Raw genomic sequence first — 16,087 nt, forward strand, 5'->3', positions numbered from 1 at the left:
TTGCTGATGCGACGCCGTCCCGCGACGACGCCCGGCCACCGTGCTCACTTTAATGTTAATATCACACACCGGAGCGTCGACGGGCGAAGAACAAAGCTTTCTTGAGTACTGCGCGTGTGCCGGCTGCGGGCTCTGGGCTGGCTCCGCGCGGCACACTCTCCGAACAAAAACTAAAAAGCCGAACAGCTTATGTACAAATTAAATCCGCTTTAAAAATTTAGGATTGTCAACAAGTACCACGTTTTTAAATTAAAATTAAACAAGGCGGTTTAAAAGTTACATTACACAAACGAAAGTTTGTCGTAACCGTACTGAACGTTCGAATCCTTAGTGTCCGCAGGAAGCATTCCGCTGCGTCCCCGCGCGCCGGCTCAACAAGCAGCGGCATCCCCGAGCCTTCGTTTTTTCAGGCGCTCATTAAGATAGCGCACCTTTTTTCGACGAGACTCTAGGTCTCGGGGCCTCGTTTAGGACTTTTTCGTCGGCATTGTTTCTGAACCGCAACCACTGGGCGAACAGTTTTTGTTCGTGGACGGGACGGGGCACCTCACCCGCTGCATCACGCGCCGTAAACCACTTGCTCTCATGGCGGACATCAAAACACGACCATGCGCTAGGTGATCGAACACAGAAAGCGCCTAGCTTAAACTTGTTTAGCTTAAAGCCTCTCACATAAATATAATAGTGCGCAGCTCGCTTTAATTTTTGTTATCCTCGCGTCAAGCAGGAGTCCAAAGATGTGTCTCCGCTTTCGGAAAGCGCGGCGATTGAATTTCCCTAGCTGAAGAGGGTTGCAGATGGTTGCAACTATGCCTAGAGGCTTGGATTGACAACAAATACAGTACCGGTGTGCTTGTTTAAAAAATTGGACTGATATGGCAAGCGGACGGTGCGCATGATGCTTTTCATCACGCACGTGCCGCGCACCGCTGAGTTCAGTGCGACACGTCATAGTTTGGCGATGCATTTCATTGCATTCATTTAAGAAGACTCATTAGTAGACAGGGCGCGCGGCGGGTGCGGGAGCGCTCCGTTCTGAAAGAAAATGGCCACAGTTTGCGCATCAGTAGTCCGCAATAGAAACTTCCGTAGGCGGTTTTGAGCGTTTACAAATATTGTTAAAGGTGTCAGAAGACTTTTACTGCCGGATAAGTGGGTGGGACAAAATCATTTTCTGCTCTTCGCGCATTCCCTTTCGGCCGAGCGAGCCGCTTTCTGCAGCTCAGCAGTGACTGCCGCGCTGTGGCCATCACGTCCAGACAGAGAAGGGTCGCCTTCCACCCGCGTTAATTAATAACGATATGACAAGAGAGTGCGCACATGTGTTCAGCGGGGCGGCGGGGTTAAGTTTTTGCCTGCGCCGGAAGCGTAGTGCTCGCCGCGTCGATCTTCCTTTTTGCAATAAATTCCACGGTATACTCACACGGGAATAAATTTCTAAACTGGCAATTGCACAGCCGCAGTCGAATGCAGCCCCCGCGCCACCAGCGCACTGCCGGCGGCTCTTTCTGGTTCAGCGGTGAGCAGCAGTTTTACAAAAAAATTCGTAAAGCAAAGAGTCTTGGAAGGACGAGTCAACCTTGCGTAAGAAATAAACAATTAGAGCCGGGTGTGCGGCGCGCGGGGGGAGGGGGGGCGGCGGGGCGCAGCGGCGCGCTTTGCGCTGCCGAGGCCGGGGACTCGACGCAAAAACTACGAATTTGGCAGGTAATAGCGTATAGAAGGAATCTGTGAGGCGGCGGGCGGCGCGGGGCCGCGCGGCCGGTTTTTGCGGCGGCGGTTGCGACCGCTTTGTGGCCGCCGCCCGCACTTAATTAATCGGGAGGACATGAGATGTCTCGTGCGCGCGCGCAGCTCCGGCAGCGCTGCGCTTGCGTCGCAAGCACCGGGCGGTACGCGCAACGCGCCTCGCTCGCAGGCACAGTAAAGAAGACGTTAACAACGTCCAAGCGCGTTGTGGACGGACCGCGCGGTGCGGTGTCGCGTTGTTTTGTTTCAAACGGCAGCCGGCGCGGGTGCAGAGGCGGCCGCGCGCCTGATTAAATTTATAGCGCTTATCGGCGGCATCGGCGTGGGAGCGGCGCGCACCCGCCCCGCGCCCTCCCCGCGCCCTCCCCGCACCCGCGCGGCACCCGCACACGCAACTCCTTGGTCCGGAGCGGCGGATATCGGCAGGGTCCTCTCCACTAATTTACACGCGCAACCGCGGTCAATTAATTGTTTAACGAACCTACAGCTTAAAAGCTAATAAATTGTTTGAATTACGAAGCGGCCTGTTACTTCGATAAGCCCGGAGCCATAAAATGCGCGGCTCCAGCGCGTCTGCCGCGACGCCGTGGCTCTCCGCTCTCTGACTGCACGCGCACGTAATTCTTAATCATAAATTAAACAAAGCGGTCATAAAATTATGAATTTAAAATGTAAAAGCGTAAGCGTACATGATTAGAACAAGAAATAAATGTCGGCGGGACGACTACAACTCCGACAAACTAAGAAAACTTAATCGACGGATTGATGAGACTTTCGCGAGTTTACGGGCGCAGGCCGCGCCGCCCGCGGGGGCAGCCGTGCCAGCAGGACGAGGGGGGAGGCCGAGGTGCAATGATTTGGCAAAACGCGACGTCACGGCGCCGCGGCTGCATCATTTTTTAAACGCGCATCTGACTAATGATGAAGTGAAGAGCGCAGGGCGGCGCGGGACGGCGCGGGGCGGCGCGGGGCGGCCGCTCGACACTAAGATTGATGTCGGCGCGCGCGATAGGCATCTGCTCGGAGCGGTTTTTGTATCGCTCCCAGGCGCAGCGGGGGTCGCCCGCGCGACATCCGTCTTGCACTGTCACCGGCCGCGTCCGCGCGCCCGCCAGGCGCGCCCGGCCCGTCGCGTCACAGTGCACAACGAAGCAGCTTACACCCTGCGGCGGTTGTTTGGTATCACCACCAACCGCAGTTCGGTGGTGGAGGACTATTATAGCTTACAGCATTGCCGCCGCAGCCGGAGTGTGGCCCGTGTGCGCCCGCGCAGTCATGGAGCGCCGGGAGCGCGGCTCAACACAGCGTCCTCTCAACAACAACGAAAACATTTTCACCCGACGGGCTCTCAGCTCTGTGTTAGCTTGAATAAGCTCCCCTTGGGCAGCGTTTGGGAAGATTCGCGATTTGGCGCCGCGGGCGGCCGCTGCGGCGCAGTGCACTCTCTGCCCTGGGCGGGGAATAAGTCGTATCGCAAGTATTATGAATAGTTTCTCTTCAAACCGATAAGCCCACTACAAAGCAGATAACTCCTTCAAAGATATCTATGGGGGACAGACTATAATCTGCTGCGATTGGCAGTCGGGTTGGCGACCGCAATATGATGTAATGGTCCGCGCGGTACGCTGCCGCCCGCCATCTGGAAACGTGTTTGTGAGCCGTGCCAATCCCACAACATTAAAACACAAAATGTGTAAAGAATTATGTAAGGCTGCATAGTGGAAATCAAACCCGCGACCTACTATCAACTACTAAAAAGTTTGGCCGGAGCTGATGACGCAGCCGCCGCGTAGCTGTGTCCTCGCACAGTTACGTTTCCACTTGTTCCGTTCTCTTCAAAAGTCTTTAGGTAGTGTCGGGCCAACATTAACATGAGCCTGTCGGATCTATTTGTTGTGGTGTATCTTCATTGCCCTTAATGATTTTACCAAAAGACTAAATTTCTACAACAATGGCACCGTGTCACTGCCTACGTGATGACAAAAATCGAAAAAACAACCCAAACACCGATACATGATAATCAGATGTCAAAAAAAAATCTAAAATTTATTTTGAATTTTCATACTAAATACGAATCATGTTTTTTACTGACCTAATAATATATATGGCAGGTGTAGGCATAAGTTCTTTCCGGTTTTTTTGGTAAAAACACTTAATTTTCAAAAAAAAAATATTACTTGAATAATTATTACTTAATGCTTATATTATTAGACATTTCTGGTATATGAAGACATCAAAAAATCGTCGCCCGCTTTTCCGATTTCAAGCGTTTCACAGGAGCCCCCCGCGGCCCGCTGGGCCAAGCACAACGCATCAAGTGAACTCTGCCGCAAGCGACGTGGAAATATTATCAAAAGATGCGCACTTGCCGAGTGAGTGAATTTTGTTTAATAAATTGCAGAGCGGGGCGGCGGACGGCGGGGCGGCGGTACCGGCCACGTGCTCGAGCGCACCGAATTAATTCGGGCCCCTCGCGCACCGGCCGCCTCTGAACAGATTATTGCGCCGCGCGCCGGCCGGGACGCGCTAATTCGGTTTCATGAGATGCCAAATTGATCTCGATGAGCCGCGACGCGAGGGCGCGCGCACGTGCGCGCTTATTGAACTTTTGATTAGCCGTGCCCGCGCCGAGCCGCTCGCCGAGCCGCTCGCCGAGCCGCTCGCCGAGCCGCTGGCCGCGCGCCCCGTGCGACGGGCTGTCCGTCCTCGACGGACCGACTCGGCCCGCGCCGCTCCGGCAACACTTCCGACTCGTTGGCGCAGCAAGGCGGCGCAGAAGACAAGTACAATGTGCTGGTAATTTTATTAGGGCCATATTGCTCCAATTCATTGGAACAAGGCGAGGGGGCGCGGGGGACTCCGCTCGCAATAAAGCGGGACACGTGCGCTGTTATTTGATTTTTAATTCGGCGCGGTGCAGCCGGAATGCACTTATTGAGTGGCCCGCGAGGAGCGCCGTCGCCGCGACGACTGCGGGGCCGAGTGCCGGGTCGAAGGGGAGCGCGCAGCACCGACCTTTATTAGTTTTCCGCGGCGCCCGCACCTGCCCGCGCTCTCAGGGGCTGCGGTTATTACAGACCTGGCGGTCATCTATAAATAAAAAATAATTGTTTGTCCTATAAAGCTTAACCAGGTCCGGACAGAATATTTATAACTAATATTTGTTTAAACATTAAATTTAATTCTTCTCACGCAAACCAAAACATTGGATTAGATTGAATTAGATATCCGTGGACCGGTCGCGGCACGAGCCGAGCGCCGTGCCCGCGCCGTGCCCGCGCCGTGCCCGCGCCGTGCCCGCGCCGCGCTGCCCAGCAGGAGCCGCGCGCGTAACCAGGCGACAGAGCCGTTCCCCCGGTGCTGTCGCACGGTTCAAGCGCGCGGGTCCGCGGCGCTCTCGGGCTCACGGGCGCAGCGTCCGCGAGCCGCGCGCGGCCGGAGCGCCCGGCTGTCCTTTTGATTAATGTTGCGGAGGTAATTGAATTTTATGTGATGCGTTCTCAGTAGCGACGAGCGCGAGGCGGACCCTTCCGTTTCGTTTTCTCTTTATTGCTTTTTTTATTGCATTCTAAAGAGGGATTCAAACTTTTACTTATTTAATGCGCCCCCGACGGACGCGGCCGTCAGCGCGACCCGCTTCATTTGTTCGTTTAATATTGGAGCCTCTCGATTGTCGCTTGACCTCTCTTTGAGAAATTAGAGATGTCGCTACTGCGCAGTGAAAAGAACGCAGCGCATCTATTCGGTTGGCGAGTGGACTCGGTCGCCAAGTCGCCAGGAAGAAGGTTGTAATAAGTTTTATATTATTACAAATGTAATAATATTTGGAGGCAAAAATTAAAACGGGAGAAAATATTTAATGTTATCCCTTTTTCGGAAACATATCAAGAGCTCGCAACGAATTAACATTTATAAACACATCAATGAACAATTTATGTCCATATTAAAAACATTCCCGTCATTGACACCAATACCCACATCAATAAATGTAATACACTGAGTTCCGAAGGGTTCCGTCTCCCAACTCTAGGACTACAGCCAGCGACATCGCTACGGCATTATCTTAGTGCATAGACCAAGAATTAGGCTAATGATTACGCTTTTTTTAAACACACAATTGCCGTAAATTTGAAGTGAATTCAACACAGAGAAAGACAACAGAGATGTCCTCTGGCCTTCCAAAACTCGCAGGAACAGGAGGAACTATCGCTTGTCCGGCATGCATAATTCCGGCCTAACCGCTACAAAATAACTTTTATATCAATCTGGTGTGCCGACATTCACAACGTGAGCGTGGTACGTGTTTACTCGTCGCGCGGGGCGCACGTCTGTGGAATGGACGAGCGCATTGGCGCCGGCGGGCTCGGACCGAAGCGCTGCTGGTTGCTGTGGATGCGAATGTGAAGGTTTTGAGCGGCGCGGTCGACGCCTTAGCGAGGTATCCAACGCCAATAAATACTAGATTGTGTGTGAACATACAGGAACCGGTGACATGTTGGAAAAAAACGCCAATGTTACATTTTACATTTAATCCCTTGTAACAATTAGGTCAAAATATTTATGAAGCCGATAGCATTCATGTTATTTTCTCAGGCGTCATCCCAAACTTGAAAATATGATTAGTTACTTAAACTATGACCGTTCAGTGAGAAAACAAAAAAAATATTTTGTAGCAGACGTAAAGGACCGAGTGAGTAGAGCACAACACCAACTCTCGCACCATTCATTAAAATTGTGAAGTGAACTGAATCTAGATTACACAGGAAACTGAACGGTATCTATAAGATGCTAGCTGTCGGTGCATCCAAATGGTGAAGAGCTTCAATAAAACCTCACCGTGTCAGTCCGGCTACGGGAGCCGAGCACGAAAGCGATCCGCTCGCACAGAGGTGTCAGACGGCGAGACGCTGTTTGTCCGGAACTGTCCGCCGCCGCATTGCTGCATAAACGGCGAGTACGTCACTAACCCTCGGTGTGCAGATAACACGGTCAAAATGGCCGCGACCATGGGCGATCTGAGTACACTTTATTAAAAATATGTGTTCATATGTGATGTATCGATTTTAATTTAGAAAATATGAAAGCCCAAGATATTTTTAAAGGTTTTAAATTAATCAAAATTGAAAAATCCGGCATCTGCGGCGTATTCTGCTGACGATCTCAAATCTCCGATTTATTTTCTCGCACTAGTTTCATCTGCGATGCGCCGATAGTTGCAGAGATATCGGCCACTGGCTCGACTTAATAAAATGTAGCAAGCCAACTCCTATGTACAAACTGTTGACACTGCAAACCCCTGTAGGTTAAGACCTATCTCGGTGCTACCACCATTCAGTAAAATTTTTCAAAAGTTCATTTCAAAATAATTCTACAAGCATTATCATAAATGGAATATCACACGGAAAACAATTGTGTGCGTCTGTGCGAGTCGCTGGACTGCCGGCGCTGTATTCGAGTTGATACAAAACGTGCGTCGGGTCCGGGATGGAGCACGTGTTGTCTTTTTTAATTGTCCAAGGTCTTTATTTAGGTACAGCACGAGACATCGGTCAAGGAACACCGACACTGCGGAATTATGAACAGAGCTCTAAGTTTATTAAGTTCTTTTTTAAATAGAATGCGCGCGGTCGATGTGAACGGAAAACGTTTCGCGCGTTCGCCGGGTAGAGTCGGCTCGTCTTGCGGGTTTTTATCGTTCATTAGGCCTTTCTTATTTTTCATTTGTATCTGACCGATGACTTGCCTCACCGCGTAAGAGACAAACGCGCGGCTGCATTTAATTTTTGAAACTGAAAGACGAGAGCAACGCTAGACAATGCGACCAACAGCCTCTGCGCAGACGTGCGCTGGCTTAGGTCCAATCGTTAAGTGTTCAACGAGAACAAGACCAAACGCGCGATGTTCACTTTATCCAGCAACAAAACTATATCAACCAACACGCAGCCCGGCAACGTGGGAATTAGTGTACTCGATGTCTTATTTATACAGACAAATATACAACATGGAGTACACTGGAAATTGAGGCATGCCATGTTGAGGGAGCACAATCTGATTTTAGTTTCCGTTAAAATGTTCTCTCTTGGCACTCTTGAAGCGGGCAGCAGCTCCCACAGTCGCCGCTCAACACGACGAGCGCAGAAACACGGAGGCCGCGTGGCGCCGTGCGCTGCTCCACCACACTCGCGGGTGCTTCCGACTGCGCGGTGCTCGCATTAGCGGCCCAGACAGATCGAAACGCAATCAAATACGAGAAGAGATCTTTGCAATCTGGTTTCATCTTATTCATAATTCAATAATAGACATTAGCACAATAACAATATTAGTAACATGTTAGTGTCGTACTTGTCAGCCCCAGTCGGCAGTTACTCGAGTGAAGAAGCTGGCGGTCTCCGGTCTATTACCATTAATAAACAAAAACAGGAAAAGTTCCGTCAGCGGGGCGATACAAGTCGGTAGTTTGTCGGTAATCGAAAGCATCCTCAAAGCTATCAGTTACCGTACGGAACCGGCTCCCGCTCCGGACCACGGACACTTCGTGGTGCGTGCGCGGTCAAAGCTTGAACAGAACTTGTGCCCTGTCACTCCGTGGAACGTTGGGTTAGCGGCCTAAGAGTTTGCATATAATGTAACTGCCCCGCCCAGGAGCTCGGTCATTGAAAAGAAGCCGTAAACGCCACCTGACAAACAGCATTTGTCCGCGGTGAAAGATAGAGCTCCTTGCGCTGCGTGAGAACTTATTTGCATCGGCGCTCTCTCCCGACGCGACAATCGGATATTATTAGTGGAGCGCGCGAGCGGCGCCGATTGATTTACGAGGCGGGAGACGAACGCGCGGCTCGTTAAAGTATCGGCACTCGGAAGCGCGGCCCGCACTCCCCCCGCACTACCCCCGCACCACGCCGCCAACACCCGCCAGCGGACAGGGCTGCAGGCGCACGGCTCGCGACGCACTCGCACGCCGCGGCTGCTGCTCGCGCGTCGGCCGCTGCGCCGAGTACCGGCCGCCGACATGCACTAAGCGATACTCTCGGCTTGTTGTAGCGGGCGCACGTCGCATCTGCGAGCCGGGCCGGCGGCGCGGTGGCAGCCCTGCGTGTGCGCATTGACAACCACTTAAATTTAACTGCCGATAATTATTACGAGTAATAACTTCACGCACTATTTAGTATTCGTACTTGACGCCGTTTAAAGGCACTTAAATGCAGGACTTTCGACACGGCGCACCGCCCCCACCCCGCCACCGCCCCGCGCCCGCCGGCGCGTGCACTGATAGACGAATGCATCATCACAATGCGCGCGCGGCTCTGACTGCGTCACCCGGAAAGAGGGCGAACGAAACGGAACTCGCGGCTTAACACCATGCCCCGGGCGTCCGCGCGTGGGCTGTTGAAGGCTCTACCAAACTTAACTGTACTTCTCTTGCACAATGAGCTGCTGTTCGGTAAAACGAAGTTTCTTAGAAAAGTTTTCTACTTGTTGCGTCCGCTCGCACGGGATTGGTGAAAGTGCTCAGGTTGCTGACATACGGTTTTGTCTTCGAAAACGTGAATCAGACTAACTATACCTTTCTGTAAATTTCGATCAAGCGCTGCACCGTTAAATACATTCTCATATTAAATTACTGCCGAAAATGTTCACCACTCCATGTTTGCGGTCGTGCGACGCTGCGGCCATTCGGCCACGAAGTGGCACGAGCGCCACCGACAATCCGCACAACACGATCAGCGGCCGACCACGATTGGCTGCTGGGCGCGCCCAAGCTTACCCGCGCCCGCTTCCTTCCGCGCTCGCGCCGCCTATAAAGTCTCTCCCTTACCGCTGCTCTACGGAGCGATAACAGGTGCCTTTGGTATTTTCATTCCCCCGTGCGTCGGGCCGGGTCGGGGTGCGGTGGGGGGAGCGCGGGGTGCGGCTTCACTCAATTTGCGCAGTTAGCGCCGCCTCAATTTTTCACAGTTATCGAACAATTTGCCGCCGACGAAGCTAAATAAGAGTTCATTCAATTTTCCTCGTTTCCTTCGTTGCGTTGCGTCGGCGTGAACGCGAGGCGGGGTCGCGTCGGCCGGTCCGTTTGCACTGCTGTCTCCGGTGCACGCGGGCGCGACATGTGCGCGCCGCATTGTATGCAAATGCGCGGCTGTGGCCGCAGCTGGCCGGCCACGCGCCGCGGCTCGCGCAAAAACCGCCCCGCGCCCGCACCGCACCCACCCACCCGGAAGCGCTGCAATTGTGTCGCAACGCCGCTGGCTGACAGTTTCCGTCAACCGCGACGAGTTGAGCCACTCGCGTTTTTATGCCGATCATGCATAATGCATTCCCGCAGCTCGGCGTCGCGAACTGATCGCAGCTCCCCCGCAGCCCGTTCGTAGCCCGCACGCAGCCCGCACGCAGCTCGCACGCAGCCCGCTAGCAACACATATGCAGTTAATTACACGTTATTAATGTGTCGGACGAGCCCCGATGTACCCACTCCCGGCGCTCCGTTTCCACGTGCGTCCAGCACTCGCAACGCACTCGATGCTGTTCTGAAAAATACGGCAGGGAGGTGGGAGTTCGGCACAGCGCGGGCTCGCAGAGCGCGAGCGGCCCGCGCGAAAGTTTTTGTGGCTACGACAGCCGGAGCGGCGCCCGGCCGCGGACAAAGGCAGCTGCGCCATTGTGTGCTAATGCCCCCCGCGTCCTTTCTTTGTAACGTCTTTTAGCTTCCTTGTAACGCTTCCTTGCAACAGCACTTCTGACAACGACACGGGCTAGCCGCGAGACGCGCGCGCCCCCTCTCGGTCGACGTAACATTATTTTATCGAGTATCAGTTCATGCTCGCAGCGGCTCTCGGTTCTCCAGGGGTCCGTGGACTCCTAACTGAACCGACAGACCCGAACCATCGCCTCTGTTCCTGCATCACCCGTACTTGAGAATTGTTCGCACCGCAACCGTTATTGTATCGAGCCGCGGGGCTACACACCGACCAATCCGCGAGTGAGGTGACCAGTCGCGGTCATTCGTTGGACCGTAGTGCCGCGCTCTTGTTTGACGCTATTTGTTCTTCAGTTCGCTTATTGAGGTGAAGGTGACTTCTCTTGCGCGGCGACCTCCGCGCCGTCTCCCGCGGCCGGCGGCGCTGCGAAGCCGGAGCGCACGTTGTCACCCAAACCAACAAATATATTTTTTCTGAGATACTTTGTTCTAAACAGACAGTTCGGTTGATCATGAAGTATCCCCGCTTCTTAATTAAGTCTTGAGTACGCGGAGTGCCACGCCCCCCCGCGTCCCGCGTCCCGCGCCCCTCGCCGTGCGCCGTCGCCGGGCCGCGTTAACAATTGCTATTATTCCATTATAATTTAAACAAACACAATAAGTCAGCGGCGCAGCCGGCAGGAACGGCATTACAAGAATTAGTTGCAATTAAATTAGTTTTGAGCTCAGCTATTCGAGATTACTTCCCGGCGCGTCGGCGCTCAGCGTAGCAATAATTAATGGAAATACCGCCGCCGACCGCAAATGAACACATGCTCGCATTGAGTCGGAGAAAAATTTTCAAAACTGAAACGTTTCAGAGCCACTGTGCCTGAATCGCCCCGGCCGCGGGGAAGGGGCAGGCGCCGTGCGGGGACTCTACGCGGGGCCGCGGGACGCGGTAATCCGCGCGCCACCTTCTCTAATGGAGCACGAGATTAACTTCCGCGAACTTTCGCGTTCGACTTGAGCACGTGTGTTAATAACTTAAGCCCCTGCCCCCCCCCCGCTCCCCCGGCACACACGCGCCCCGTGGCGCTGCTGCCCGCGTTTTCGCATAATTAGAGAAATAAGCGCCGGCACTCCGAGCGGGGCACGGCGACGCTTGTAATGGAACACTTGATCAACTCCGGCCGCGCGGAGCTCGACCGGTTGTTTGTTAACGCCTGACATCTGTCACGGCATCAAATATTTACTGCATCAGTATCAGCTGCTGAGGTTACAGCAAAACCATGTCTAGTGACCATCTCGGGTGCGCGGAATCTCTATTATTACAAACTGTATTAACTGATGATTGGTATAGGTGCGGGCCTTCTCCGTCAATTCACATGATGAGGCTTTAAAAGTGACACCATTCCTAGCTGATCCCTCTGACTGACATTATTGAAAGTTTGAATGGTGAATGAAAAGGTCAATCTTGGACATGATGACCAATAGAATCCTGGAAATCTAACTATCCCAACTCATTTACTTGTTGCTACACTTCCCTCACTAATTATATCGTTACGGACGCCCGGAAAAAAAGAAAACGTTCGATAACTTAGCACTTCTCAAACCCTAAAAGCCCAGGAGCCTTTCCTCGTCCTGCCGCCCTATCGGCTTCCTCGATACTTTGGGGAAGCTTTATACGCGCAGCATTCTTAAGCACCTCCAAGAAGCAGGAAGTGCTCGAAAATCTTAAAAAGTATACGGACAAATAATGAACAATTAAATTTTAAATTTATGTAAACGGGTTCCCGATAACCAGCTTCCGCCAATTCTAACTAACTATATAAGCATATGCCGACAAATACAACAGACGCTTAGAAGTTTCAGATATGTCGGAATAGAAGACACAACAGAAAATATTCAACCGGTCACAACATTAATGTACAGCTTGCGCTCAATGCCGTGCGGCAGCGCAGGGCGTGAGACGAGAGACAGTTCTGACTGAGACTCTGCGCCGCGCCACCGGACTGTTGCTGCGGAATAGTTCCACGTATAAACGTCAAAATAAAGCAAATGAAACACAATAAGGACTGCGAATCCTTCCACTGGCGACGCGTACTCCGGGCCACGCACAAAATAACCATCAAATATTTGAATATATTTGAGAAGATTAGGTTCCGTTGAGACTGCAGCGATACACCGCTGCGTGTGCTTTGTCAACGACTTTATGCAGCCAGAGCTGATGCTCGCGAACAGCTCGAAACCTGTCATTGCATTAGCTCGACTAACGCGGGGTCTACGAATTGCATAGGAGCGAATGTGTATAGCATTATTTCTTGAAAATTTTATTTGATCGAACTGAGGTATGCTTGCGGTAGACCGAGCTGAACTTTCTTCGATTTGCAGACCGACTGTTCGAAACTTGTAACTAATGTTAATTTAAATCAGAATATCTCACGCACTTTAATTTTGTCAGACAAGAGCGCGCGGGCGCCGCGCGGACTCAGCGGCTTTACGACAGAGCGGTGCACAATCTGTCACAAGCGCAGCGCCCGCGCTGCAGCCGCGCAAGCGATCACGACCGCCAGCCGGACGCGCAGACAGCGCAAGCGCTGTGGCGGGCGGGAGCGGGGCTGGGTGCGGGGTGGGGGGGTGGAGCAACTAATTGGTGCCCGTCGGGCCGGCCGACCACCCACGGGGGCGCGCTAGATTCCGCGCCGTCCGTTTTTTTACGCACTAATTAAGCTAATTTATCGAGACAAGGAGGGAAATTATCGGCGGCGGCCGCACCCGCCACCTTTACGAGCCACATTAAATTGTCGGGTTTAGTGCCGCTACCGCGCTACCCCGTCGCCCCAATAAATATACCGCAGATCCCATCAGATAAGCGCGGCCGCCCCGCAGCCCGCGCGCGCAGCCAGCCGACGTGCGTTGCTAGCTGGAACGAGTTCCCCGAAGCGCAGCCACCTCCGCGCCGTTATTGACGCCCGGACACATTTTCTTGGCGTACCATTAAATTTACGGGCGGCCCCTCGACCTCTGCGCTGATAACAGTCGCTTCTTTTAACAAACATTTATTATCTTCCATATTAACGACTGCATCTCATCGTAGTACGTACGCAAACCAACTTGACGGCAGTTAGAAAACGTGACGACACCGCTGCGCGCGCAGCACGCGGGCCGGCGGTGCCGTCGGAAGACACCCCCGGACACGGGAGTGATGCGTTTGTCGACATCCGGCGGCAGCGCGCGACACAGCGCCCGCGACCCAGTCCTCGAGGCGGAAAGAAGAGCTGCTAGGTGGCACGCAACGCAGCGGCGGCGGTCAGGTCGCGGCGGGCGACACGTCCGAGGGTCGTGGTCATTTTTTGTGTCCTGACGGGGAAAAGTCCTTTCGTAAATAGTAGCAACATATTATATGACCTTTTCGGCTGTACTGTTAGCATCTGTCTGGTTTTTTATGATACTAAAAAGGTTACATTTAAAAAAGGGGCACGAAATACTAAAATTTTGTTTCGATCTGTATTTCTATTAGTTTTTTTCTATTAACATATAATGAAACTAATGAATTTCATTTTGAAATAAAAGCAAAAAGTAATTACAAGGAGGATAGAAAAAAATACTTTTAATAAGGCTGCCCAGGCGACGGAAAAAATTTGTAGCCTATTTGAACCTAACGTAGTGTCAGTAAGAGTAACGCGAAGTTGGTCTAAACGTTTGCGATCTGAGAATTTTGAAATAATTTTTTTTAAAAAATATTTGCGTGTCACACCAACTCAACGCGTCTTTGTGATTCTTTGTTAAGACGTAATAAAACCGATCTGTTTTTATTACGTTTTAACAAAGAAAAAAATTCCTTGTAGCGTTTTTGTTTTTTTTTTATCAAAAAAAACAAAGTACCAAAAAGGTCTGCAGCAGCGACATCACGCCAATGTGACCAAGATGCCAAAAGTCATCAAATAAAACGGCACCGTCTAAACACTATAGTTAAATGAAAATAAACTTAACAAAAACATATTACGAGTTTTCATATATTTTATACAAATAAAAAACACCTTATTTTATTTGTTTAAAGCTAATCAACGTATACACCTTTACTGCGTTCACCAGGCCCTACTACGGCGCGGCGCCGCAGCAGGGCCTGGTGAAGAAGTTTAACAGCCAACAAAGCTTATGTCAGCGGCCATAGTTTTGGGGTCGTCTATAGTTGTTTTGCTGCCGGACGGCCACAATTATAGCTAGAGTGCTGGTCCCGATTGCCAGCTCCCGGCAGAGGCAACGGTCTGTCACGTGGCGCCGAAAAATGTGCTCATGGACTGTCACGAGCGCTATTCCGTGCGCAGCTCTCGGCGCGGGCGTTTCAATTAAGTTTCAGGTACATTTTATATTGGCTATAAAGCAATAATGCGAACTCAACCGATCCTTATTGAAAAATAAATTGTTATTTAATGAAGGTGTCAGTGCAAATGCTGATTGTCAACAGTAATAAAAACAACTCGGCGACACGCGCGACGTCCGCGTGCGGAAATAATGAAACGGAAACATAATTAATTAGTGAGCGATGCATTCAAAAATTGTGGTCCCGCGAAGTCGGCGCGCGCGGAGGCAGCGCCGCCCCGCCGCGCGGTGGCCGTTGGCACTGCCAAGGCTCCCGCCGCTCGCGGCGCCCGTTCGCCCCGCCGCCAGGTGGCGGCCGGCGGTGGCGGTTGCATTTTTATTGCTTTGAGGCGACAGAGAAAATATTGGAAACTTAAGATATTGCGTTACAATGCATACGTTTACATTGCGACAAAAATAATACCTCCCCAACAACCAGTTGAACATTTTAATGCAACAAAGTTCAAATCCAAAAGTATGCAATGGGCAATTCTGGATCTTTCTTGTTTGAATCAGCAGACTCAGGTCGGTCTATTGAAAATGATACATATTCGCCATGACGGACATCCCTGGGGGCATTCTCCCGAAGTTTTGCTAAAAATCGTATGCTGTAAAAGCGGTGACATTAACTTCTGACTTATGAGGTGAAAGTACTTGTTCCTGTCGAAATATGGCACGAGCTACACGATAGAACCCCACAATCAATATTAGATCTGCCACGAGAGAGGTTTAAAACATATATACAGAAATATTATATTATCCTATGCAAGAATATACCGATGTTAATGCGTAGAATTAAATGTTGTTGATATGCAATCGGGAAGCTAACTGTTGCCGCGCACTCTTTATAAAAACTATATCAACCGCAAGAGCAACTGTTGAGTTTTGCGCCGGCTCTTCTCAGCAAATCTGCCTCCCGAGCCGGTGGGAGCTTCCTGTTGGGACAACAGTGCCGACATTTTATGTTCATTGACAATTCGAAAATGCCTATAATAGCTTATTCAAATTAAGAATGATTTGACTTCGAAAACATGGCTACTAGTGCGTGACGGTATGTGGAAATTGTTACAGAAATAGCTGCAACGACAGCAAGGACCATTCTATTAACAATACGGGTAACTTAGAAATGACAATTTGTTTTACACTTTTCCTTATAAAAAAACTCACGTGTATGTTTTGACATTTTTCAATGTCGGCAAGAAGAAATTAAAGTGAATTCGGAATTACACAAAAAAATATTTAGTTAAAAATTTATCGAAAACTTCTTATGTAATGACTTTTTATTTCTTTTCCCGCGGA

Source organism: Battus philenor, unplaced genomic scaffold (genome assembly GCF_028537555.1).
Source record: "Battus philenor isolate CCGP_79_NKW_IND1 unplaced genomic scaffold, ilBatPhil1.0.hap1 SCAF_7, whole genome shotgun sequence".
Classification (NCBI taxonomy): domain Eukaryota; kingdom Metazoa; phylum Arthropoda; class Insecta; order Lepidoptera; family Papilionidae; genus Battus; species Battus philenor.